At 42.3% G+C, this 27938-nt stretch overlaps 1 protein-coding gene and 1 non-coding gene across 5 annotated transcripts in view; one reads left to right on the top strand and one right to left on the bottom strand.

The window, feature by feature from the left end:
• LOC124555120 (plasma membrane calcium-transporting ATPase 2) overlaps nt 1-27938 on the top strand; it is a 370405-nt gene that overhangs the window by 23876 nt on the left and 318591 nt on the right. The gene's annotated exons all lie outside the window — the stretch shown is intronic.
• Nucleotides 12680-12754, bottom strand: Trnat-ugu. Its single transcript has one exon. It is a non-coding gene; the product is annotated as a tRNA-Thr (tRNA).

Raw genomic sequence — 27938 nt, 5'->3', positions numbered from 1 at the left:
GAGAGACGTCTCCTACTGCTCACAGAACTCGTATTCGAGAGGACGACCTTCCTGATAGTTTTTCCACAAAAAACCGTAAATCGCTCAGGATAAATGCCGGGATGATTCATTGAAAGGGCACAGTCGTTTTCCTTCCTCATCTTTGAAACCTAAACGGCTTGTTCTCCGTCTCTAACGACCTAAATGTTGACGGGACGTTAAACCCTACTCTTGCTTGCTTGCATCTGTGACGGTGGTAGCTTCGGTGACAGTATTTCGCATAGGTTTAATCTAGAAACGGGTAAGGTTAGTAAGTTTCAAACAATTCAGATTTCGCAGTAATATTTCAATTATAAGCAGATAAGCCGTAAATGCAACTTTCCTCTTCTCGTAATAGACTGTGAGGAAGAAAACGAAGCAGCACCTAGTTGAGTACAAATTTTTTTAAATTGTTTAAGGAGGAATAATATACATAGAAGAAACAATTTGTGTGATGGTATAAATGCCCTGCTCTCGTATCTGAAACTAATTGTGAGAAGGAAAACATAACCGCACATTTTAACAGCACTGCATTTTCTTTCTCGAAGTTGGTTTCAATAGAGAACCTGTACAGTGTTGTTTAAGAAAATATTCGGTCAACTACTTCTCGAGAACTTAGGTAGCAACGCTGAACCACTACTTGTCTTTATATAGTAGTTACATGCCTATTTTCGATCATAGAAACGTTCTGTATGGAACTAGGGTTATATTTTAAAATTGTTACTTGCTAACTTTCATGCTTGTTCTGTCGGACACGTTTTTTTTTTTTTGAATTCATGAAATTGTTCCTTTGTACCCATTTCAGATAAATTAGTTGCCATTAATTCACGCTAAATTCAGCTCTGAAGACTGTTTTCAAATTGTACTGATGGCCGTGGTGAATTTCGATAACGCTGCTAGTAGAATCTGCTGTCTGAAGCTTCCTTTGTAAATCATCATTTACAGGAAAGCTGTTAGCAGCGTATCGTCACTGCTGACTAGAAGCCACCGGAAGAAGCGTGAATATTGCTGCAGGACAATTGTTGACTGGATCATTTCAGCGTGAAGGGTGACAGTTGGAGGAAGCAAAGTTAAACTACCTTGAAACATTTCTTGCAATGAATGCGAAAAATTTCAGTGAAGCGCTTTCGGATCTCGGCGTGAGTAGGAAATGCCAGAGACACGCATAGCGGGCAGCGCGTCTTCGTATTCGGCCGGCGTCTCTGAGGTGTCGCCAAATCCGGCTCGCCACTTCCGGGACGCGCGAGTGTGCGTGCAGCCACGCACTCGCTCAGTGTGCAGAAGCCTGTCTCGTTTACTACACAACTTCGACTGGAAAAACAGCGTCTCTTGCTGTGAACAAGGTAGTGTTGAATTCAACATTTGTCCGTTCATTTTGAAAACATAAAAATGGTGGACATCATTACAATCAGAAAACTACTGCTCAGTAAGCCTTTTTTGTTCGTATTTCTTTTCACCATTACTGTAACAGAATGTTGTTTCTCTTCGTTGTACATCACTGAAGAAGACTGCTACGTATATTTACGAAGTAACTTCGCGATCAGCCAAAGTCAGCTTGCAAAATTTGGTATTCTTTTGGAATGCTCTAACAGTGAGATCCTAAGAGCCGTCCGGCGCATTTTCCCTGGTTATTCGGCAGATATTTGCAGTTTAGCTTCTGAGATGTGTAGCTGCAGCCAAACGAAACAAATATTGCTCCTCACGTCTTTCATGCGAAGCCCATTGTTGACGGAAAGCGTAGGGTTGCCTACTGTTACAAACAAAAGATTTTTAAATCGGAATTTTACGTTTTCATTCAGTAGAACGGTCCGAAATTAGTCTAGTGCGAATGCGAATGATCTGCACACCTGTGTGGTACTGGGAGTCAGCGAGGGCCAGGGCGGTGCTACCGATTTTGATAAAGTTACGCCAGGATTATCTATGTTCAAAATAGACGCGTGTTTCACGTTTTGCTAGGCATTCCGTAGTTTCTGGAAAAAATAGAGGTCAAAATTGATGACGAAGAATTCTCGTTGCTACACATCAAAGATCGTCTGAAAACACATTAATATGGAGTCACAAGTTAATGTTTGTTACTAACGTTTCTGTGTTCTCATGCTGTAACTTGGATACCAGACATTCGACGCCTTTAGCAGAGGGAGGTCGGCCGTCAAGGTATTAGACTACCTAACCACTGGTCCGTGTTAGATTCTTCATCGTGGCTTTTCATTAGATATTTTTTCGGTGTATTTGGGAACATTCAGATAATGGGAGTACTTTTCTTTGCCTTTATTAAGGTAAAACATCGGGAGGTGTGGTTAACAGTAAGTATATACAATGTATTGAGGTACTTCAATCATGATAGTACTAAAGTACACCTGAAGTATATTCGTCTATTCGTGAGCGTTCTCGCAATCAGTAGGTGTCAACTGTTCATAAAAGCAATCAGAACATAAATATTTCTCGCAGCATGCGTAACACACGAGCGAAATCTCTCATCATTGACATGTTTCCCGTACACTGTTAGTAAAAAACGTACCTGATTCACATTCGTGAAATCAATTTGAGTGCCTACCAAGTTTATAAAAGCGGATCTTGAGACAGGCGCGGACAACCGGTTATGGACGAACGCGTGGATTTTGATAGCATCCTCCCTATCTTTGCTCTGCTGTGATTTCGCATGATATTGATATCATGAGATAATATTTTCCTGTTGGAAAAAGTAAACATCTTCGGTTGATAAAGGGGGTGCATTTCGGTGATACCCCTTTCACGGTGCAGGTCGCTTGAGCTTTATCTACGAAAGTTCTATCGTAGCGCTTCATGTACCACAATGAAAATAACTATTCATGAATTATATACACTTATTTAACTACTAATCACACCTCCCGATATTTTACTCGAAAAAAGGCAGGTATTATCATTACCAGATCCACCGAAAAAATATAGTGGAAAAAAGCCCCTCTCAACAATCGGACACGGACCACAGATTTGATAGTCTAACGTCTCGTTCCTCGACCTCGCCCTGCTAAGTACGTAGAATGATGGGTACCTTAGCTGCAGCATCAAAACACACAAACGTAGTTGATGTTGGACCCTACATTATATTAATAAAAAAGTTTGTCTTTAGACACGTTCGATGTATAGCATTGAAAATATTTTCAATCGTGAACTTTGACCGAGATTTTTCAAAATGTGGGGAACGTCTAGCAAAAAGCCGAAAAGTGTCTACTTTCAATATAGAACGTCCTTGCAAAACTTGATCAACATCGGTGACCCACATCAGACACTCTGCTGTTAGTGCTTTAACGTCCATGTTGATACTTACTGATGAAACGAATATCTCATTACACTAATTTGTGACAGCTCTATCGAATGGACACGAGGAATTTTGCTTCAAAATAATTGCGTTTGTAACGGGAAACAAATCGGCGCTTCCCATTCAGTGTCATCGCAAGAACCGAGATGACTAGTATTTGTTTCGGCTGCCTGCATGGCATATATCTGCCGAAACAGAGACTGTGTGACAGATCTCACGAGGGACAACCAGCATATGAAGAACTTTGCTCTAAATAGTGTTAAGGGGCAGCCGAAGACGTTGTGTACAAAACATGGTGCTGGATGTGCTTTATCCATATTAGTTGATAGTTCCGAGGTCAGCCGAGAAATGGTAGCTTTGTTTCTAATTCGTCTTACTAACGGCGACTTTTACAGGGTATGTGCATGTAAACAGTGGTTAGTGCCAAAAACCATGGCTGCCAGTAGTAGTAACGTGTGCGGTATTCGTGGCTGGAAGATGCTTTTCAGGCGCGATTTGTACAAATCCGAGGATTATGTGGATAACTACGACCCATATAAAAATACTGAATCTTCTTTGACGCAAATGCGCTTCAAAAGTTGCTGCTAATCAGGGAAATGTGAATAACGGCTTAAGTAAACAACGTTGTGCCCCTTATGTGAATGTACGTAAATGGCTGACCATGTTTTACGTCTCACTCGCGAAGATTGTTTCGACTCGGCTCTGTGAGTTCAGGCACTCTCTCCTCATTGACCGCCTGAAGGTTGAAGGGGCACCCCTCGCGCGCTCTGGCCCTATGGCGGCCCTTGCTCGGCGATCTGGCCGGGCCCTTACCCTTCCCACCTATTTATACTTCTTGTTCTTCCACGTTTACCGTTTTTAATGTTTGCTAAAATTGTATCATCTCGTCTGTGCTCGTTTTCTTGGTGTAACGGGCGGTGAGGTAGTGCTAGTGCGTCTCCCTCCGCATACCGTGCTCCGGGGACCTACAACTGCATTCTGGGCAGAGCGGCTCGCGCACCTTTCCTCCCTCTCACACCTCTCCCACTTCTCCTTGATTTTCTGTCTTTATGTATCTTGCTTACAGTTGGGCTTCCCAGGTTTTGCCTTTTCTATCCTCCTTCCGAGAACTATTTTTGGTTCGATGCATACAGAGTGGAGTGATGACCACGCAGCCTGGTCCCTTTAAATCCAACAACCAATCAATAAACATGTGACAGTAAGAGGGCAGGGTTTTAAGGGCCATCCTTAACAATGTTTACGCGCTGGATTAATTTCGGGTCGGTCCGGGTAGCGTGCACGGATAGCCGAAATGATTTAGCCGACCGCTCGCTATAAGCGGGAAATCCGGGTTAGAGACACTATTGCGTAATAGATTTACGCGTAATACAGCTGCTGTCAATGAATTTTCAGGTGGTAGCTGTGGTTTTCGCCCTCAAACGCTGGTTTGATACATATCTTGATGAGTCAGTCCTGTGCAAGCGTCATTCCTGCATAACTACCGCAGTCTACATCCATTGTACTTGCTTTATTTATTTAAGCTTAATTTAAAAATAAGTCACTAGTGATCGCTAGTAACAAGCAAAATTAACTGTCTGTTGTATGATAAATGTGTTTTCGTGTAAGCGATTTACCTCATTGACAGAACAGTACGAAATTTGCTAGACTATATAACATATTTTATAATAGGTAAAAATCATGGAAACACATTGTCAGCCTGTTACACGTGAATCGTGTTTATATTCCGACCAGCGGCTATTTTAATAGTACTTAAATCTGTGTGTGTAGGGAACATAGGCCACCAATTGTGTCAAAGTGATTCATGGCTTCATAATGCTGAATTCTTTAGAGTCTCACTTCGGGTGCAAGTGAGGGCTGAAATGACTTAAATGGACGGCAGGAGCAGCAGCAGCAGCAATAACCAGAAGTCACAACTTAATGACCGAGGAGTACTTGGGCGAGAGCTCGTGGATTTTAAACCACTCGACGCGGCTGGAATCCCGAGGAAACTTTATTAGTAAATATCGCCGTGAAACTATGCACCCCAATATGTCTTAAATGTGATTTACTAAGATGCAGAATGTAATATAAACTATTCGGGAAAAATTAATAAAACGTGATGTATTTGAAGTTCACTACATTTCAACAGAAATTCTACTAACTGTAAGACTTCAAAGGAAACCGCACTGCAATCGGATTTTTGTAATTCTATATTTATGGTACGTCAAATTAGGAACTCAAATATTAATCCCCCGCAACAGTTTCATGCCATTCCCAAAATTCTCACGAAAACCGACGATGAAATTTTCGGAACATCTTTAATTCGTCAATTCACGGCCTGATTTGTCGCTGGTCCACATAGCTTTATAGCAGAATGTGCGCCTGCACCGTGGGCCGCTGGGTTCGATTCCTGAGAGATGCAAATTTTTAAACAGTGCTGCATGTTCCACGAGCATTTCCTCGAACCATTAAATACATAAAGACGAAAGAATTAATTTGTAATGTTTTAATGTAAAAAAAACTTTGTTAATCTTTCACAGTGAATTGGTAACAAAGAACTTTTGTCTGCGATATGTGTCTTGAAATAAGAAGAGGTATAATTTTTGTATAAAATGGCAATTAATATGTGTTAATTAGCGTATTTGATAGTTACATGTAAATTTCGTAAATATTTGATCCGAACGGAAAACACACACAAAAAGAAACAACTCGAAGCAGGACTTTCCAGTATCGAGCGCCATGTACCTTCCACATCTTCACGTTTAACGGGGATGTTGGCAGAAAATGCACCATTGTTAAAATACTTAAATCAGCCGGAAGTCGAACCTATGTCACCCACGTCGTAGGCGATCTTTCTACCTTGGAGCCATGTGACCCGTCGATAAAATCGGATGTGAACTTTTTGAATTAAAGTCGATCGGTCAATCTATTTTATCGAGAATTTTTGAGTTGCATAGAACTGCTTTGGCACATAGGTATTTGAGTAATGAACTTCACGTATCATAAACATAAAAATGACAAAAATCAATTGTCGTGCGGGATTCTTGTTAACCAAAACCACCAAAATTTTCGGAAGAATTTGTCTAAGATGCATAACTATCTTAATTATTACCCGTTGCAGACCAGTACTTCGCGGGCTGAAATTAAGTAGTAATGTTTACACACAGCAATTTTTTGCGTATGTGAAAAAATGATTATGTTAAAATTTAAGTCCACCCTGTAACTGTAGCTGGATGAGACAGCTCTCGGAGGGAAAGTGAAGAGTACTTTGTTTCTGTATTTTCCAGTAACTGTTTCCATCAGTATACAAAAGTTGGTTTCCAATAACGGACGCTTTCGTAACAGATATTAAAATTTTATCACAGAAAATTTCCGACAAAACGAACGTGGTATACAATTTCCACTGTTTGTTAACGTGTAATTGCTTTCAATATTTTCATTTGTACTCCGACGTACATCCGACAGTTCGTAGCTCATTTTAACGGTTTTCTGCTGTTAAGGATATCTGCAACGCGACTCGCATTACTAAAAGATTTGAAACTCTTTAACAGATCTAATATTTGATTGCAGAAATAGGTGTTCCGTTACTATGTACTAAATTTGCAGCTATCCGCGAGTAAGATTACAGTTCCATCTCACACGCGTGCATTTTCAGTAATATCTTAAGTCGAACGTAGTAGCTGTGCGCTTGAGCCGCTTGGTAAAGCGCGATATCACTTGGCAGACGGGGCACGTGGAGACAGCATGTGAATGGAATGCTGCTTCTCGCGGCCGTAGCATCTCAGAATTTGGCGAGCGCACAATCAACTCAAAAATAAACTTGAAATTGGTGGATAAATTTAATTCGTTCTTTCCAACCGGTCGGTTTTCATGAAACCTACAAACGAATACAAAGCGCTATGTAAAACGCAATAAAAGATGCAAAAGTCGTTTGTTCTGACGACATTGGATGAAGTGCATAAAAGATTCTGCGCGTTTTGAGGAGAGGGGGAATGTTGGACTACTTCATTGAGCTACAAATTTTGTCGCCCCATGTACCGATGGCATGTCTGTCGCTCATTTGGTTACATGCCAGGTAGATAATTAGGGAGACCACGTCAGTCCTCTGTTTCTGAGACTGACGCTGATGACGTCATATGCAGCAGACCTTTTAACATAATTAATCGTCCCTCTTCCAGCGTTTTGTCCATATGACTGAGGAGCTGATTCACGCGTGAGAGATGCAGTGGCGCCCCACATAAGTGTTCAAAGCTGTAGTCTTCTCATGTAGAAACTTGAACGCGAGAAAAAATACATGCTACTTTCTCGTGTACCACGTCAATCTAGCTGACGCAGTAAGCATGTTCCTCCAGGTGAAGACTGTGTGAAAAGAAAGAAACTGACGTTTACGATGAAGTGTGTGAATAATCGATGGTGCATTTTACAGGCCGACCCGTTGTATGTGGATTCGTTATTCGCATTTTCGCAATTTTAGATTTAAGTCCAGTGCTGCCATCTGTTAACAGTAAGGGAAGCAGTGATGCGTTAGCGCATCTGAACGCACATCTCGTCATGTTTGTCCAGATGTGAATCGTCAGTTCTGACCAGTATAGCTCTGAAGTCGTAGTTGACAGGGTCTGTATTTAAAATGCCGAGTAATAGGAAATAGTGTTAATGTCGAAGGAAAGAAGCGTGTACGGAGATCGTATTCAGGAGAAATAAAGTAGTTCTGGGTAGCTGTAATATTGGTACATACGTTAGTGAAACTACTGTGAGAAATATTCGTGACAATGCGTAGTCAATTCGAAAAACTTGTCAACCTTAAACTGACTTGAGTGACTAGTAACAAAATATCTTTCGGAGGCGATGGAAAGAACGAGGAAAAACCTAAACCATTGGACTGAGTACCACAACTAACAACACGTGCCTCTGTGTGGAGCTGCTATTCAAACTGAAGCCAAGAGCTTGTATGCATATTTAACGAAAGACGACGACGATCCGGCACTTTTCTCGGCCATCAGATCGCTTCAAGCTTCGTTTTGCTTTCACGGCATAAAAATTGTAGGGGAGGCAGCTGCAGCAGATGGGGTTCGAGCCGAGGAATTCAAGAAGAGGTTAGAGGTTGTGACAGAAAAAAACTGTATTGCGAAGCAAATTTTCGACATTTAAGGAGAGAGGCCTTCAGAATGATCAAAGATGCAATGACAATTTTTGAAGAACATGATGCTAAAGGAGTAGCGAAGAGAAATGTTGAACGTTCTCCTTGAAAAACAGTGTGGCACTTCAAATGAATGTCAAGCGCCTAGCGAGAGCACTTCAGCTACTAAGAATTGCGTTTAAGAAAATCCATCACGGCAACTGAATTGACTAAAGCACCATCACATTCTTCCGATGTAGATGAACCTGATGCTGTTCAGGATGTAGATGGTCTTAATGTAAATGATGTGTATTATTGTGTGTTTCAGGCCGGCCGGAGTGGCCATGCGGTTCTAGGCACTACAGTCTGGAACTGCGCGACTGCTACGGTCGCAGGTTCGAATCCTGCCTCGGGCATGGATGTGTGTGATGTCCTTAGGTTAGTTAGGTTTAAGTAGTTCTAAGCTCTAGGGGACTGATGACCTAAGAAGTTAAGTCCCATAGTGCTCAGAGCCATTTGAACCATTTTGTGTGTTTCAGCATTAAATTTTTAAGTGTATAAATATTGCGATAAAATGAGTTTCAGAAAGTTTATCGTTATTTTTGGTAAAAAATATTAAAAAGGCCGTTTTAAAGAGAACATGTGAGTAAACGAGAACCTAACCGCATAATTTACATATAAAATAACTCTAGATAGCGAATTCGGTATGCACGGCGATTCCACAGAACATAATCATCGCGTATAACGAGATTTACCTGTATATCCGCCGACACATTAACGAGAGCTCACAAAGTAAATAGCAAAAATCAGTAATGCTGTCTTTCTTGAGGACAGGTTGCAGCAAAAAACTACTTGTATTTACTCTCACTGGTGTGCAATTCGGTTCCGTTCTGACTGGGAAGTAAGTCATCCAAAGCAGTATTCTCGCCAGTTCAGTAGACGTGGAAATCAATCGGTAAACTACGTAAACTTGCGTATTAATTAGCTGTAAAATCTCAAGGCAGTTTTAATTTGTATGCACGAAATTTAGTACTCTCCAGAGCGAGCGTTTGCTACACCGAAGATGAAGTGGGTACTGCTGGTGGTATTCTAAAATTACACCAGACAGTGCGATAGCGAGGCAAAATATTCGGGCCATAAAAAGTTGGCCGTCGTGGCGTCCAGAGCCCCGAGGGACAATCGCCTGGCCCCCTCACTAGCTGACCTGCTTACATCTCTCACCTTGTTTCCTAATTGACAAAACTATCTCCATTACACTTCTGCCTACTCACTTCCACTGCTAATTCTCCTGCGGCTAGAAGGTATTCACTACATTCCAACTTTAATACGGTGGAGTTTCTCTCGTCATAGTGCTTTTATTTCCTTAAATTATTTCTCAGCTTTCGCGTCCACGTTGTTTCAATTGCGTCGATTTTAAAATCCCTACACAGTCCGACAAAGTTTCTGGCGGACATCACTAACTATAGATGAACTCCCTTGACCGAGGCTGATGAACTCGCTGTTCAGTCCCTTAACACCCGTCAACCGACCGACCAAGCAACCTAGTTTCCCGTCATTAAATTGAAAGATCGAACCTTAGTGACAATAGAACCTCGCACTTGTAACTCAATTAGAGTCCAGTATGTTGTTCAGGATAGTCCTCGCCAGAATAGTACATTTGCCACAAGGTTGCGCGACAGGACAGTCATCAAAACTAGCCTCCAAGTCACGTTCTGATTCTGTTCATGCTTTGTGCAACTACTTTAAGGTAAACTGAAAACTGTTAGTGTCAGTTGTATGTAGCGTCGGCCACTTCCGACCAATATGTAAGCCCGACAGCTGCAGACACATCTGCACCATATCACAACTGAACGAGTCGTGGCTATCATGATAGGCAACACGAAATGGTACAAGCAGACACTGCCGTTAACAGTTGTCACAAAATTACTGCTCACCACTAACCCCGTCATAGAAGAAAGCGCTTACGATGGGTAAAAGATCTGCATTTCGCCCTCAAACAGTACCAACAGTACCAACTTTCTTTAGATAGTGATTCTTCCACGCTCATTGCTATTCATTGATCAAATCAACGGTCACCGATCGTCATACCGAGAACTGATGGAGTGGCCTACAGATATTAATTCCCGTCCGCCAGTTAGCAAGATGCAGTCACATAAGTTCCATGGTGTTGTGTGGATTGCCCAGGGATATGAAAATGCCCAAAATAGTAATACAAAACGATTTTTCATAAGACTGAGAAAAAATCGGTACATTGGCTTGGTCAGTGTCAGGAAACGAAAAAAGTGTGCAGTCAATAGAGGTATGGTGGGTTTGTTGAGCCGCCCCTTCCTTCCCCAGCCTATTTACGCAACAAATTAACTTCTTTGCCCGGGGAGACAAGGGAAGAGCCGTGGTGTATACAATCGCGTAGTTCACCATAATGCAGCAAGTAACAAGACATGTAGTGGCGCTGTAAGTCGTCTGCATGTTCTTACTGGAAATCGTTATCAATCTTACTTTATCTTTACTTGCTTAAAACTTTGTCAAAACATAGCTTCATCGATCGAGTTCAACTATTGGACTCGAGACCTTATTAGGTCTCACATGATTTATATATGCAGACTGAAGCTACTGATAAAGAATGGTACCGAGGCCGGAATTCGAACCCAGGCCTCTCCAGATCACTGGGTACACTAACCACTACTCAAGCCTGGCACAATGGCTTTGCGTAACTGCACGGACTCCCTTCTGCGTCCAAATTCCCATTCACGCTTCAGCCCACTTATCAGTGCCGTTAGAGTTTGGGGGGAGTACAAACTGGACTGAGGCGTGAATGGGAATTTGGACTGACGAGGGAAGCGCGCTAGGGTAGTCCACGCCGTTGTGCAAAGCCACTGTGCCAGGGTGGCGAAGTGGTTAGCGTATCTGCCTAATGAGGACACCCAGATTGGAATCCCAGCCTTGGAACAAATTTTCATTCGTCGCATCAGTCCTAGTAGACACACAACAGCTTCATCGAATGCCAAATTTTAATGGCGCGTCAAGGGACGTTCTCACGATAGTACTGATTCGTATCGCACCGTGTGTGCCAGAGCGTGTTTGCTGTGTAGTTTGACTTCGTCAGGTCCATTTTCTTAATCGGCGGCAGTGGAGATGTGGGGCCGGGCCGCAGGCCCTCTTAAGCTGCTGCTCACGTCGCGCCAATTGTAGCTGGCGGCGCGTCTGAGCGCTTTGCGCGCGCCTTTGGATGGCCGCCGATCTCATTACAATGGCAACTCGCCGTCACTGCCGCGCCACGCTTCATTCAGCATTTGTCATAGTTTCGTCATTCCCTGCTCTGTGCTTACTACTCAAGGGATCTTTGCGTTAAACCTAGTTCCTGAAGTCAATCGCCTATAAAGGAGACGTGGCTTTCTTCCCTTGGTCGTTAACACACTTCACTAACAACTATTAAAAGATAATCGGCCGGATAGCCGCGCGTGTTAGCACGTCGCTTCCGGGATTCGGGTGCCAAGCGGATTAACGACGCGACCTATGTACCGGCCAGCCTGAATTTGATTTTTAGGCGTTTTCCCACAACCGACTTAGTGACTGCGGGGTTAACACCCAAGCTCCGCCTCAGTTGCGCTATTCGGAATCATTTCAAAAACTTTTGCACCAGTCCACATGGATAACACTGTACGCAAGCAGTTGGGATACACGCTTTCCGTCCTGGTGCTAACGACGTGGCGGTAGAAGGGGCAACAAGCCAGTCCTTAAATTAACCATGCCGAATCCGGTAGCAGCGATGGTGACCCGGTATGATGCGAGACACGGGCACAAGGAAAAACGGAAAGTATTAAGATGGCTTGCATTTGAAGTTGTTAGCTCCACACTTCCCCGGTACCTTAAATGCCGATGTCGTCTGTGTTTCAAGTTCTTGCTCACAATTAGAGCAAGTTACAAATTTCGACAGACTCGCCATGGTAGCTGAAGTAGTGCTTTGCGAATGAGTTTTAGCTCCCGAAACAGTAGTTACATGAATCCGTTTGTGTGCAGTCATTCTGATGCGCCCAGAAATGTTATCCTGAATGTAGTTACATACAGCAGCTACTTGCGTGTTTCCTGTAAAACAAAATCTAGCATAAGAGCGAGACGCTGAGTGAGGTGGAGCCATGATAAGGCTCTGGAGACTATGGTCTTAGATGGATACAGCCAGAGCAAGATATCAGAGATTGAAATGTTAACTAAATCAAGACCCCAAGCTGTCGACAGGCGTTGATATACATCAACGGGGACAATTGAAAATGTGCCCCGACCGGGACTCGAACCCGGGATCTTCTGCTTACATGGCAGACGCTCTATCCATCTGAGCCATCGAGGGCACAGGGGATGGGGATAGTGCGACTGCATGGATTTATCCCTTGCACGCTCCACGTGAGACCCACATTCCCAACTTAATGTCCACACACTACATTCGTAGTGCACCTGCCCATTACACTTCGTTACTCGGGGCAGATAATCTTGCCGAGTCCCGTAAGAGTTCGGGCAATGCGTGTGCATCCAGTACAGGAGGTCAATGGCCGGTTACTCTTAACTATATGATGGTATCTGTTCTTTCGGACATGTCCTAAAGAGCAGATACCATCTTCATATAGATATCAGAGATCTTTCGTGAAATTTCTAGGCTCCATCAGCACCTATAAAATTCATAAGTTGGCGAGGTCGTAAGGGGGCCTTGCATGTGTAAAGGGGCTGTGATGTTGTCAGTATAGTTCTTTGCACATTGCATTTCTGAATCTGAAAGAAGGCGTAATGATAGAGAAAGCATTCAGCTTTATCACTAATCTCCCCACACCCCGTCGCCCCGATTCATTCTCTATCCATCTCTGGTGTTCTCGAAAACACTACACAGATTTTAACCGTAGTGGCAGATACAAGCTATCGTCACACATCTGGCTGGTATACCTTTCTATAGTCGCCATCTGGGGCATTCGGAGTAGTCTCACTGTTAGGAACCGTAGGAGGTTAGCGGGAGATGTAGGTGTTCTAGATAGAACTAAGATATGTGCTCAGATGGCAAAGTAAGGAAAACTGCCCAACAAATGTAGGAATACCGGTCCAAGTCCCTGTCTACCGTATCGTTTTCTGCTAAGGCTCCCTCTACGTGATTATATTCATGTAACAGTCTGCAATTCTCCCAAGAGTTCGTTTTTTAATGGTTAGTAGTTGCTAGAGCGACTTAGCAAATGATGCATACTAGCTCTAGAAGGCCGCCGCATTGCTGCATTCAGCGTATGAGGAAACAGTTCTCCATCCGCTGTAATTCCGAAACTATTTGTGTGTAGACGAGCGAACAGTTGCGACCACACGTTTCACTGGGAGTGTGGCGTCGGGGAAAGCAGGTCAGTTGGCATGAAAGCGGATCAGCCTGGGCGACACGCAGGCTGAAGGACAAGGTTCGCATACATTGCAGGCTCCTCTACGGATCTGGATGCGTGTAGGCAGGTAGGTCTGTTGAACTGACTTACTACGGGGACACTTTGGACATTTTTAAACCTTAATTTCGTTAATCAAGTATTTGACTCCTAGGATGAATTTTTACTCCGCAGCAGTGTACTGATTTGAGACTTCCTGGCAGATTGTGTGCCGGACCGGAACTCGAGCTTGGGCCGCACGTTAACATCCCGGTCCGTCACAGTTCCAATCTGCCATCTAGCGTGGTGTCCTGTCGGACTCAAAGATGCACATTTTTGTAAGAGTGCGACGGCTTCTTGACTTTTGTTTCAGTGTGTATGTACTATTGTCGTCCGAACGCCTACGGGAATCAATTTGCGAGTAGGGGGTTAATGGACGAGTAACGCTGCATTTCAGCCTGCGATAAGTTGGAAGTTAGACGGTCAGGAACCTTGTTCGGATGGTGGCTCACGAAAAGCGGTAAGTCCCGGTGCGGCACAAATTTTCAGCTTTCGCCAGTGAATTATCACCATGCACTGTACGGTTGGAAGGCATGAATTCTCACCCTCCCTGCCAGTTCTTTCCCCTTTCTTTATTTCATATAACGGCCAAGAAGCATTAATGACCTCCTGTGTGATAATTCACCTACGGAAGAGAATATAAAACGATTTTTTGAAATCGTATGCAGGGTGACAATTACTGAACTTCGGATAGTAGGGATGAAATCATCTTCCAAAACCTTCACGTACCGTTCGTTAGTCAGTGTGCCATCAAGGTATATCGCACCGATTATTCCGTGACTGGACATTGCACACAAGTCACCCGTTGAGGGTGAAGAGACTTCTCGATCGTGAAATGCGGATTTTCTGTCCCCGAAATGAGCCAATTTCGCTTATTGATGATGAACTCATCCAAATGAAAGTAGGGTTTGTCACTAAACCACATAACTCCCATCACGTCCCGCGGCCAAACCTAGAGTTTGAACGTCCTAACGCAAACCGTTTAAAGTTACGATGGTTTTATTTCATGTAATTCAATAATTGTCACCCTGTACTTAACTACGTAACTATAAACGACGGTAAACGTCACTGTTTTCTGTGGGGACATAACGTTTAGAGCTCTGAACTGTGATTGGTAGGGCTAGACTTTACTCATACAGTGCTCTCGATATAGGGGAACACTGTCAAGTTTCCTTCCACTGCGTCTTTATCTGGTGTTTTTGTGGAAGATTCACTTTATATTCGTCGTAAATCTGAGCGAATACGATGCACGATTCACGTGATTTTGGATTATGTGAAAAGGCGAGTAGCACTTTCGGTCAGCGATGTTGACTTTCGTGGAAACCCATTTTCTCGAAAGTCAGACTCGACAGCGCCGTCAGTGCTCCGCTGCCGTAAGCTCTCTACGTGATCCAGTGACCACTGTTCGCTATGACTGTAAAACTATCGCAAGAATAACACAAACGTTTGAAATTACATTCCTTTTCAAAACATTGATAGTGGTGAATATTAACACCATAGCACATTTTTTTAATCCATAAAAACAGAGGTATTACTCAGCGATGAAGCTTGTTACTTGGCACTGTACCGCCATAAATTTTGAAGTAAGTCTTAAAATGTGAAATTTGTTTCGTCATTCACGTGAGTGAATGCTGTTGGTGTGTCTGTAGAACTTACTCCCGATCGGAACCATGATGTCTTCACCACTTTGTTCTTCAGTAGTTCAAAGTCCAACCTGTTCCACAATGTTCCTGCTACATTAAAGCATCACGTCGCGTTCTTCTATGCATTTCCGTTTTAGTCGCTTCGTCTGTGCGTTTTTCCCATATATTTGGCTTGTTCCGAATTAGTTCAGTTGATTTCAGGTCGCGGTTACACGGAGGTAATCAACGAACAGTGGTTTAATGTAAAACTTGCCCACGATATATACAGGCTTTGCTCTAGTTTGCCTCAGTAATTCGTAACAATTATCGCTTCGTTTTTTTTCTCTCCATTAAAATTTTTCTTTGGTTTCCAGGGTAGGTTTTTCTTGAACTGTGTTGGAAAGACACGAACAGCTGCGTTACAGACTACGGTCGTAGTTAACCGTTGCTGTAGGGCACGCGACTCCGTGGCATTTCACACCTCGCACTGCTAAACACAGTCTTTCAGACGGGCTGTCCTGATAGTATCGCTCAGAAGCTTAGATGACTGTCACATTTGTAAAACAGTAGGTAATAGCTCACTGACCGCCAGACCTTGTAGTTTTCGGAAAGTAAGTGCAATTCTTCAAAATGAGGCGAGGTGCAGCAGCGATTTGTATTGCCGCAAGACCTTGCCTTTAGTTACACGAAGCTGATTTGTTGTCAGACTGAGACGTTCTCGCAATCTGTTAGAATATTGCTGCGCGGTGTGGAATCCTTACCAGGTGGGATTGACGGAGGACATGGAAAGGGTGCAAAAAAGGGCAGATCGTTTTGTATTATCACGTAATAGGGGAGAGAGAGTGGCAGATATGATACACGAGTTGGGATGGAAGTCATTAAAGCAAAGACGTTTTTCGTCGCGGCGAGATCTATTTACGAAATTTCAGTCACCCACTTTCTCTTCCGAATGCGAAAATATTTTGTTGAGCCCAATCTACATAGGTAGGAATGATCATCAAAATAAAATAAATCAGAGCTCGAACAGAAAGGTTTAGGTGTTTGTTTTTCCCGCACGCTGTTCGGGAGTGGAATGGTAGATAGTTAGTATGATTATGGTTCGATGACCCCTCTGCCAAGCACTTAAATGTGAATTGCAGAGTAATCATGTAGATGTAGAAAATTTTGGACTATCTCATCTGTCTTCAGGCGCTTCACAGTTCTTCGCTAAACTCTTTAAGGTACGCAGAGATTTAAAGATCCGTAAAATAGTCATTCCTGTAAAGAAGTTCAATTAATTGAATATTATTTGTGCTCAAAATATTTTTTCAGATGCAAAACGTACCGAACGTCATAAAATTATAACAGCCAGAAATAGTTTCGTTCAGTAATGATCGTAGAATCATGTATCGTATGTCTGGCGTTTTGGGCAACAGTACTGTGCTAAGTCTGTAGATACAACAGAGCAATTCCAAATAACGTGCACTGCTAGCTGTACACTTAAAACAGAAAACACCTAATATACAACAAAAATTAGGGACGAATCGTCATAGCTGCTGTTGGTTAGAGAGCGCGAAGTTTTTTTTACGACGCAAGAGTTATCCTCAGACCTACTGGTCAAAACTAGTGAGAGCCTGTTGATACCGCCACGCATTTAGGTTACAAAAATTGATGTTTAAAATAGCGCTGACAATTTGCAACTGACAGTATCCAGACTAAATACTTTTTTGTATCACTGGATATGAGAGTATATCTACTTTTTGTGTAATGGTGAAGGCGGCAGTGAATGCCAGCAAGTTACCATCGAGAACGCTACTACAGATAAGGCAGTGTACCTGTGTCTGGAACTGTGGCCTTGTTGTGAGACCAAGAACTGGTGGAAACAGGAAAATTTATCACAGTTCTTTAGTCAGTCTGAAGTTAGTCAAACCAAGAGTGGTCGGTAGGATCTTCTCAAAGTAAGTAATAGTTCGTCACTATTTCTTTAATTCACAATTTCCGAAGAGTTGTTCTACAATATAATGTTCCTTAACTATAATTTCAGAAATAATTGGTATTTCATGTTATAGTGAAGGACAACGGAGTGTGATGTCGGGCAGTTTCCAGTGTTCATAAAACGAACGTAGTGTATCAACCTTTAATAATCGGGTTCATGTAAATAATGTTGCCAATATTGAACTGTGGTTTTGAAACTGTGACTGACTGTTCATGAAATAAAAAATAAAAAAGTTGTCACTTCTTTCTCCCACGATGCGTTTCGAGGGCTTGCACACTCACCTTAAAGTGGATCAGTGGATTACAGTAAATTTATGTTCGCTGGATATAGCCATTTGTCTGTTTTGAACTTCCTTTCGTTAAAAATAAGCGAAATGGGGTTGAGACAACTGGCTACCTTCAGCAAACAAAAGTGTAATGCAGTTCACTGGTCGACCTGAAGATCATGGTGTAAACTGTAAACCCTCAACCCTCGAAAAGTGTTGTGGGAGAAAATAAATAATGGTTATTTATCTTCCGTACGTAAGTGTAGCGGCAGTTATTGGAAATCTCAGAATTTGCTAGCTGCACTGTACTGCGAAGCTCCCGGGCAGATCGCGAAGTATTTACCGCCAAAGTTGTCAATGGAATATATGTTAAGGTAACGGGTGTCTTAATTCCAGCAAACATGTGCGGCATAAGTAAAGCGCCAACTTCCTCGACAATGACTTCAGACAACGTGAAAATTCTCAGCAACTTTAGTAACGCTAATAAGAGTAAGACGGATTCCATGGGGACTGAGTAGGAACATAAGACAGCGAGGGCTCGGTGGATTTTCCAAATTCGAGCCGTGAGTCCGCACTTCGTGGCAAAACCTCCACTGCAGATTATCTGATCAGACAGAAGACGATTTTGATTATCGACTGTATTGTTCCTCGAATCTATCAAAGAACATAAAAGCTTCGCCGAAACATTTAAAAAATCTTTGGTTTTGGATGGACACTTTTTCTCTCAAATTTCCATATTTTGTGCCTTCAAGGTTTTATTTTGAATGGTGAACATTCGATGTGCAATAAATTGAGAAACATTTATTTCTATGTTCGTCATTCAGTTTACGCATGAGTTTTCGTGCATTTAGTTCATTATTTAAATATCTTTTCTTTCCAGCCTCACTGACGCTATTAAACTGATGCTACTTCCTATTCTTTGGCGTCATGTTTGAGGAAGCAAATGGTATAAACCAGACTAGTTGCTGTAGTTTCGGACAAATATGAAGTCAGCTGTATTGTTTAAAGCGCTTCAAAATGAGTTTTTCAAATGCAAGATAACAAAACTGTCATTTAGGAAAGCAACGAAATACTGGGAATTCTTAGACATGACAGCAGCTTCCAACAACACTGCGCCACCAGAGTGATAAAAAAAATTAGCGTGATTTTGGAACGCGTAGTTTCGTACACACACCCAGAAGGAGAAAGACGAAAAAGTGCGTTATTAGCGGTTTTGGGCGCTGCCTGTTGCACATAATTTCGAGTACTTACGTGGCTGGGGTGATGTACCGGCGCTATCGTGGGAACATGGAAAGCAACTGGGTTACAGGGATTGATAGTGAAGATGTTCGCGGTTGTGTTGGTCGACTCTGCTGTTCGTATGTCCGTATTCAGTTCCGACGCTGGGATAAAAGTTCGGGTGGTAGGTTTATCTCAAACGAAAAGACTGATCACGTTGGACCGGATGCAGCTACTGGTTATTAACACAGGCGAAGCAGTTCGCTGTAGGCATTGTAGGCTGAAATGTAATGTAGCAATGGCTGTTGAGTAATATCGGTCGCCCAATGGTGTGAAAACAAAAGGGAAGTTAAGAGCAATTCTACAGCCCGCTACAGCTTAGAGTATACACGTTGTTATATAGCCATGCATAGCGTTGAATCTCAGATCCTGTTTCTCTGTGTTGGATGCGTACACTTTACTTGCATCACAACCAGAATAATTTCTAAGAATCAGCATTATAGAAATTGAGACTTTAGAGTTAAGCTCTAATGGATGCTTCTCTGCACAGCTATTAATTTTAATCTGGATTTAATTCTGATATCTACTGAATCCCTTTGTCAGAAATATTGTTTCGTTGGTAATTTGAGTAAGGGAAGCTAAAGAATTAACTAATCCAAAGAGAAGTTTCAACGCCAGTTACGACCAAGATACACAGCTCTATTCTATGCAGTGACGTTATGACGTTACCCAGACGAATTGAAGCGATTGGGATCCTGATGCGATTTTCGTTGTGTGGGCTTCATGTGGTATCAGTGAACCACAAGAAAGATGCACATATGTTCAGAATCCTGTGCAAAGAACCAATAGTAAACGTGGTTTGCACTGTCGACCCGCACTCCCGATAAGCGAGGTTGAAATCTCCATTGCGTAATTCAGATCTCCCTAAACCATCCAAGGCCAACATTACGGTGGTTCTTCCAAAAGAGCCAGAGCGAATTTCCTGCATCGTACTTGTCCGGTTCAGACTTCCTCCCCGAAAGACAGCGTTAGTGGTGGGCCGTCTGTCACCTAGATTAAATATCTAGGCGTAACGTTGCAGAACGATGTGAAACGGAACGAGCACAAGAAGTCGGTAATAGGGAACGCTAATAGTCGACTAAGATTTATTGGTAGAATTTTAGGAAACCGTATGGAATACTTGTGCGAATTGAGTACTGGATCCCCACCTGATCCGATTAAATGATCATTATGGAAATGAACTCAAATGTGAGTCGAATTTCTTTTCGCAGAACGCTATTGAGAAAAGTAAGAGAAGTGGGATTTGCGGCTGACTGCAGAACGATTCTACTGCTGTCAGCGTATATTACGCTTAAGGATCGCAAAGACGAGAGAAATTAGGGGTCGTACGGAAACGAAGTGGTTTTTTCTCCCTCTCCCCCTTTGCGAGTGGAACAAGAGAAAAATGCCGGGAAAATACTGCTTGCAAAGTATGTATGTAGATGTTGAAGAAAAATTGAGATTTGACGTTATTTTCCTCTGTGAAGCAGCTTTCCTGTTAATTTAAAATTGCAAAACAAAACACATTCCTGTGTTTTCTGAGGTGTGGGCAGCGCCGAAACGGCCAAACGTATACGTTTCAAGTAACATGGAAGGCATTGATCCCTAAGATTTCGAAATCCTGTAGAACGGAAGCAAGCAGACCGGGACACACTGACAACATGGAAGGGGAGAACCTACTTTCTCCGGGCACGGACTGATATCTAGCCCGTTCCCTTCGTTCATAGCGAACGCAGCTACATCCCAGTAGTCTCGAGAAAGCAAACTGTTTCGCAATAACTATCATTCTGAGGGCTCTAACAAAAAGTTTGTGACAAAGATGGACGCGATGTCTTCGATCCGAATTATTTTGTTAGCGATTTGCTGGAAGTAATTTCAGTACCAATTTCGGGACGCTATTCTATTTCTGGAACCTTCTTTCTTCCAGAGGAAGGTAAGGAACTATCACGTCGCTTTAGTGACCATTAAAGACACAGCACTAAATCATTAGGAGAGTCGGAGGAAGGAATCGACCGTGCAGTTACTGAAGAAACGACGCTGTTATGCGTCTGAGGTGGGTCTGAAAAATTACAGAAGATCTAAATCAGGATGGTCAGTCTCGGATGTGAATTCGTCATGAGTGAGTTCCCTTTTTTAATTGTGCCATCTAATTTGGTTTTCTCTCTTTCGTAAAATGTCGCCCGTTAATGAAGGGAATACCCAAGGAAGTTACCACTGTAGTGAAGTCTCGTTGCATGTTTCCCATTGGTTAACTGCTGTCTCGGTGCACACGAACTGAGGCGCCAAAATATCATCACGGTTTGTATTTCATGCTCACAAAAATGAGAGTTTACCCTACGGTTGAACTTAATCAGCATTTAATAAAACTGTTAATAGTTTATTATTTGGTAGTTTTCCTCTGCTGCTTAGTCGCTGTGTTATTCCTAAAACTGCATCCGATTCACGGCAGAAGATAACTGGAAAATAACGAAAATAACTTTTTTAAAATTGATAGTTTAAGTATACTTTGTTCGAATGTCTTTTATACCAAATACTTATAGACCATAATGTCGGTTTAAATGACAGCCTGCAGAGTGTGTAATGCCCACTTGCTGATCTGTGACTTACATTTAAATTCGTAAGTCTAGGGACATTTCTTCCGTTGCTTTGAGCTTCAGGTATTGGTTATGTTGTCGTGTATTCGGTTCTTCCGTATTGTAGTAACGTAATACGTGTTTCTGTTCCTGAGCAAAGAATGCCAAGATCGGCCTCAATTTTCAAGAAAAGGTCTGGGGAACTGGAAAGAAAGAAAATCGTGGATATAGTGAAAACAATAATGGGTTTGCCTATGGCATGCATCGTATTGGAAAGGGGTTAACAGCAGGGATAATATTGTGCATTTGTGAACTTACCAAGACCGTAAACAGAAATTCAGAAATACGATTCTTTACAGCGTGCTGCTTGCAAACCACTGGCAGAAGAATCTGACACACAGTGAAAGAAACTGTGAATTGAAATGAGTACATAACCGGAATGTATTGAGGATACTGCAAGGTCAGTAACGCTTCAAACGCAATTCCCCGCAACTTTTGTTTTCTAGCTTAATGTAAATTTTCTGATTCGGTCACTTGTCTTACTAAACGTGACTGGAGTGACTTGGCGCAGCTTCCTTGCTATAATATAAAGAACCATATTTCTTATTGCAAAACTTTATCCGAAAAACGGACTATTAAAAAAATTTTCAAAATCAATTTTAATAGACTATTCTTAAAGTGTCAGCTTGTTAGCAAATAGTGTAAACGTGAAAAAATTCATGTTCTGCTGTTAATACTTCCTGAGAAAAGTTGCATTGAAAACGGCCAATTTAACATGTCTGAGATACAGTACCTTCTCCCTTTAAGCACTGGAGATGTTTCGAATACTATTAAGTTACGCTCGCCCGATGTAGTTCACCTACTTCTGAAGTGTAAACTCCGCAAATACATACTCAAACTGATCGGCAATAACTTATATTCAGATAAAAATTCCTTTCATAGATGCTAGTTAAAAGTTGTTGGTGGTGCCTCTTCAGTGGCGTGACAAAACTTCGTCCTGGGCGGAAGCAGTAATAGCCGCTAACACAGCACTTCCAGTAACTTATAACTGTCAAACCCTTGGATTCACAAGATGTTTTACCTTCCATTATATTGTGATTAAAATAACTGACGTACCGTTTCCTTGTTATACGGAGAACTTAAAGGGATGGCCCAGTGCGAATATTTCTCTTACGAGAATGGAACTTCCTAGATGATTATATCAGACCGCCCAGTCCTGTACATTGAAGCAACATTGTTTCTCAGGAAACAGATAAGGAAACAATATCAAAGAAATGGATGCATTTCGATCTCAGGTAAACAAGACATTCTCCTCAAAGACAGTCGCTGCACATACATACCAAATACAAAAGTATGTCCAATCGCTAGGAAAAACCATAAAAAAAATTGTGGGCTGTAGCTAACCCTGCAGAATTATTGCATGAAGTTTGACATTTTGTTGACTGCTGTGTATCGGGTGTCTAACGTAATTAGGTCTTTCGTGAAGCATGCTAGCTCCCTTCCCCCTCATCACTTTTTAACATTGTCTGCGGTAATATTTAGTGAATGAGTGGAGGTACTGAATAGGATACCATCACATTGCTTGAGTGAGAGAACACTTTGATGCAGCCTCATCGCGGGTGTTCTTTAGAACCTGAAGGAATATCTCAAATATGGGGCATGGGAAAGACTCTTTAACCCGAAAATTACTTGAAGTCGCGGACATTTTGCGAAAAGTAGCAAATAACCACTTGACCTGCTACCCTGTAACGTAAATCACGCTGGGGTAGATATGTTTAAAACTTCTAAATTATGAGAACGAAGTAATAAAAATAAAGTTCCTGATAATGGGTCAGTGAAAATGCCAGGTTAGAGCAGTGTGGTGCTGGTTTCAGACAATTGACAGCTAGTTTTTGTTTGTTTGGTGCTGAAATCCAATATTTCTGTACTATCGGTTTTCAAATTTTAAAAGTTTCGTAACATCAACGCTCATTCCACAAAGCCGATTGAAGTCAAAAACACGAGGAAATGAGCAATTATTCTTATTGCTAACTTGAAACAGGGCAATACCAGCCGGGTAGTTCCTTTCTTAGGTTGGGCTATATTTAATTTTGCTATGATGATTCTTCTCCACAAATGTGTGTCCAAATCTTGAAGCCACCCGAACATTCTTTTTAATGTATGTCACAAGTTTACTCGGATGTCAAACCGACTTCCGCCTTACGAGAGGATAGTTTTGTTAGAAAAATATGCTCTAAATTAGATCAGTTCAGCTCTCGATATATCTAGGAATTGATATCAGCCGCCTTGTATTCGTTCGGTAGCACCAAAGTTATCCACGCGTGTGAGAAACAGGCACATTACATTTCTCTGAAAATAAACTAGCTAGAGCTATTAAGTTGTAGTTGCTTGGCAGCCGAATAAGCTGCACCGGCATGCATACCAAACTCAGAGCACGTGGCAGAAATTTGCATCATTGTGGATGCATCTTGGCTACTGAACTGAAACACCCATCGTATATAAGGGGGTGTGTGTGCACGCCAGCTGCTCGAGCTGTACAGCAATACTAATGCTCGACCTTTTGGAAATAAGCGTAGCAGTAATATGGCAGGAGCTATCCCGCAGTGGTGCGCTTTGTCTCCCACGCGGGTATTTGTAGGTATTGGCGTGACAATCTGTGCACTTGGCAGGCTTCGCGTTTTGGCCTAATTTTAGCCTGGTGCGGGCCGGTCGGGCTGGGTTCCCGGCTACCGCGACAAGTCGCTCTGTCTGCCGAGTTGTGCGCATACCGCCGCCCTCACAACCTCTCTACACAGTCGCGTGCTACAGTATGCGTGTCAAGTTACACAGAAGTTCACTTCCGATCTGAGCTGTGAATGGTAGTCACTTAACTACAGATGTATTCCAGTCTCGCATTTTAAAATAAACCACAATTACAGTTCGAACCACCGCAAGCGGCATTGTTTCCTGAAGATGGAATGTAGCGTGAATTCTGTATTTTGTATAAACGGGTTTCAGTTCACAGAAGTGCTGTATTACATAGCTGAGGTGGGAAATCATGTTGCGTATGTAGCATTTTCACGCTAAACGTCACTCAGTCTCTCTCTCTCTCTCTCTCTCTCTCTCTCTCTCTCTCTCTCTCTCTCTCTCTCTCTCTCTCTCTGCCACAGATGTATTTAATAACTATGTATCTATTGTCCAGTGTAAACCAAACCCGTAAACAAAGCAAACACAGAATTACCACTAGGCGATCTGACTGCGTAGGCGAGAAATAGAGAAGCGAGGTAGTAACGTAATACCTTCCAGTACTCTCAAGTGGAACGCTGTCACTCGTACACGCTTAGATAGCATTGGAATTAAACACTGTTTGGCACTCCTGTTCCACAATACTCCTCGCACTCTATTAGCGTGATATATATTCGTAGTGCAGTGTGCGCGGTTCCACGTTTCGATGAATAACCCACAGGAAGCTTCAGTTTTGACTAGAGCCATTCCGGCTTCACAACGGGTAGCACTAAACATTTGCGGCCGGATTATTGTCCAATTTAGCGGTAATTAATTACGTATACAAACATTCCTCGTGAATAAGTCGATTAGCGAAAACCGTATAAAATTCCCTACAGTAGTTTCGGAGATTAGCCTTTAGATAGAGAGAAACGCCCGGTAAATTTTTTTCTATGCGACAATAATGATCGGTTAGAAAAACGTTTACGTACATTTTAACCAACTACGCTAGCATTACTTCCAAAGTAACTCCCTTGCGTTGCACATTTCTTCTATAGGTATTACTGTTGTTAGTAGTCTCTCTGGAACTCATCTTCTGGTTTGTCAGCAGAGGCCCTTGGTACAGCTGTTTGAATCTCCTGTACCATTGTAAAATGCCCATCGACTCCACTTTTGATGATAAAGACACGACGCCATGTCGGCAGAATAAGGACGTTGTGGGAGCATTGCAATTGACTTAGACGTCAAAAACTGCCCAACAGGCAATGCGGTATGGGACGGTGCGTTATAGTGATGGAAGATCCAGTTGTTAGCTTTCTGTGGACGAACACGGCGGATGCGATTTCCATGTTTTCCGAGAATTTCCTGGAAGTAACATTCTTTTGCTGTCGCGCCTGGAAGTAAATGTTCTTTGTGCCCAATACCAGTAGAGTCGGAGAAACTTTTGACTTAGACATGCGCGCTTTCTTTGGTCTTCGCGATTCCTACCAAGACTAGTGCTTAACTTAACCTTTCGTGTTGGGATCATACAGGAAAAACCTAGTTTAATCACTAGTCATTTCCGTGTTCCATGGATGATTTTGTGTGATAAATGTTAATTATGTGGAACAGGTCAATTTACATTCACATCGCAATTTAATTTGTATATGTTGTTACATGCCGAACGTTTAGAAGATCTTTTTACGCAGATACGAGTTACGAATTCCTGTCAAACACCGTTTACGCTTTACAATAATAGAAATTATTCTACAGAACAGACGTTGCCAAGGAGAAACGTTCTTAGTGTTTCAAAATTTGATTTGTCGTCTGTTTGATGTTTTATATCGCTGAGTAAGTAGCCAAAACTTTGTTGCAGCATTGTGCACTGCCGGCCGGAGTGGCCGAGCGGTTTTAGGCGCTTCAGTCTGGAACCGCGCGACCGCTACGGTCGCAGGTTCGAATCCTGCCTCGGGCATGGATGTGTGTGATGTCCTTAGGTTAGATAGGTTTAAGCAGTTCTAAGTTCTAGGGGACTGATCACCTCAGAAGTCCCATAGTGCTCAGAGCCATTTGAACCAGCATTGTGCACTTCTTATGCTAAAGACAACTTCAATGTGGAATTATTTCATTTCTTCTTCTGTTGTTCTAATTATATAAATCATTGTTCCTTTCCAATTGCAGTGTTTTATTTACAACAAACTTGGTGAGGGAATATAGTGGAGCAGTAGTTAGAATGCCCTACTCCTTAAACCAATGTCTAAAAGATTATCGTAAGTGAGCACCCCATATTATTCTTAAAGCACGTTTTTAAGCGACTAAAGCTGCTTTTCTTAAAGATGGCTGCACCAGAACATTATTACATATATTACTGGACGATAACTCGATTAAGTAATTCTGGATCAATTCCTCTTGTTCAAATAGACGAGCAACTGCAGTCTTCCGTTTATCTTTTTGTTGCAGTATGAAGTTATTGGAAACCATTTTGGCACAGTTACCTGATTTTCAGATTTCCAGTTAATGTCAGGCGAAGTATTCCCGTTAGTGTTCAGTTTGATTGCAGTCTTTTTCAAGATTAATCTTCGATCAGCTTGCACAAGTCCACTCATCCTGACTGTGTTATCAGTCCGTGCTGCTGATGGTCGCACACTGCGGTGTTCATCTTAGACATCGGTTCTGCCTTTAAAAAAAATTGGGCCAGTGAAACGCTTGTGCACTTGATAAAACCACGTTTCCGTAAGTGTGGCGAAGCGTCCGTATATTACTGTGGCAGTCTCAGCCAGTCTCTCACAGAGACTGCGTACTACTGCATAATATTTTGAGATTTCATTGTTGTGACGAGGAGCAGACACAAGAGTTCACTGTTAAAGCTGTTACTCCTTACTGAAACGCCAGTTGTGGGTGTAGTGGGGAGAGACAGAGGTCAACACTGCCTGCGGTAGCAGGCTGCTGAGTTGTCGCCCTATGTAGGAGGAAAGTCTCACTGCTTCATTCTCGACCCTCTGTGTGGATATTTAATTTTTCATAAAAAATCTAATTTAGTATGCCTTACTAGAAACACTCCTCTTTTCCGCGCATGACTAGTTTACTCTTTTTAAAAACCGTATCCCAGAGGCAGACAATTTTTCAGTCTACTCTCGCTATCATTGATGTATAGTTAAGTTAGACAAAAGCTCTGAAGAAATTACTGCCTAATAACTCATTCGTCAGTATAGTCAATGAGATATGAATGACGTTAACAGCAAGCCGCTGCCCGCAAAGTTCCCCGCTATTGTTTCCCGTACTTGCATTTAGGGGTTGCAACGCACACTACTTTGATCTGGAACTCCGCTGCTCCTAGTGGACAAGTTAGTTCGCGATAACGCCGGGTCTGCGGTTCGCTTTGTCGAGTAGAAGAACTGGTAAGCGTAATTAGAACGCTTGTATGATTCTCTGAGTTTGTACATAAAGGAAGGCACGTGACATTCTGCATGTCAGCAACCAGAGTTACTAACCCTAGATTACTAAAACCTCGTAAAATTTACAGTTGCGTGGTACCAATTCGCTGTTCCCACCAAACTGGCAATGTCAGTATAGGGTGTAAAACAGCAAATTTTGTACTTCGTGAAATACCATTGGAGACCTTACGATTGTAATTAACTGGTGCAGACACTATAAATTACGTCGTCCTCTAAATAAAATAGGGCAACTTTTTACCTGAAATACAGCAAAACCCAAGTTA

The sequence above is a fragment of the Schistocerca americana genome, chromosome X (genome assembly GCF_021461395.2).
Source record: "Schistocerca americana isolate TAMUIC-IGC-003095 chromosome X, iqSchAmer2.1, whole genome shotgun sequence".
Taxonomy (NCBI): domain Eukaryota; kingdom Metazoa; phylum Arthropoda; class Insecta; order Orthoptera; family Acrididae; genus Schistocerca; species Schistocerca americana.
Note: the sequence above shows the minus strand (reverse complement) of the source record. Positions and strands in the feature narration are given on the sequence as shown.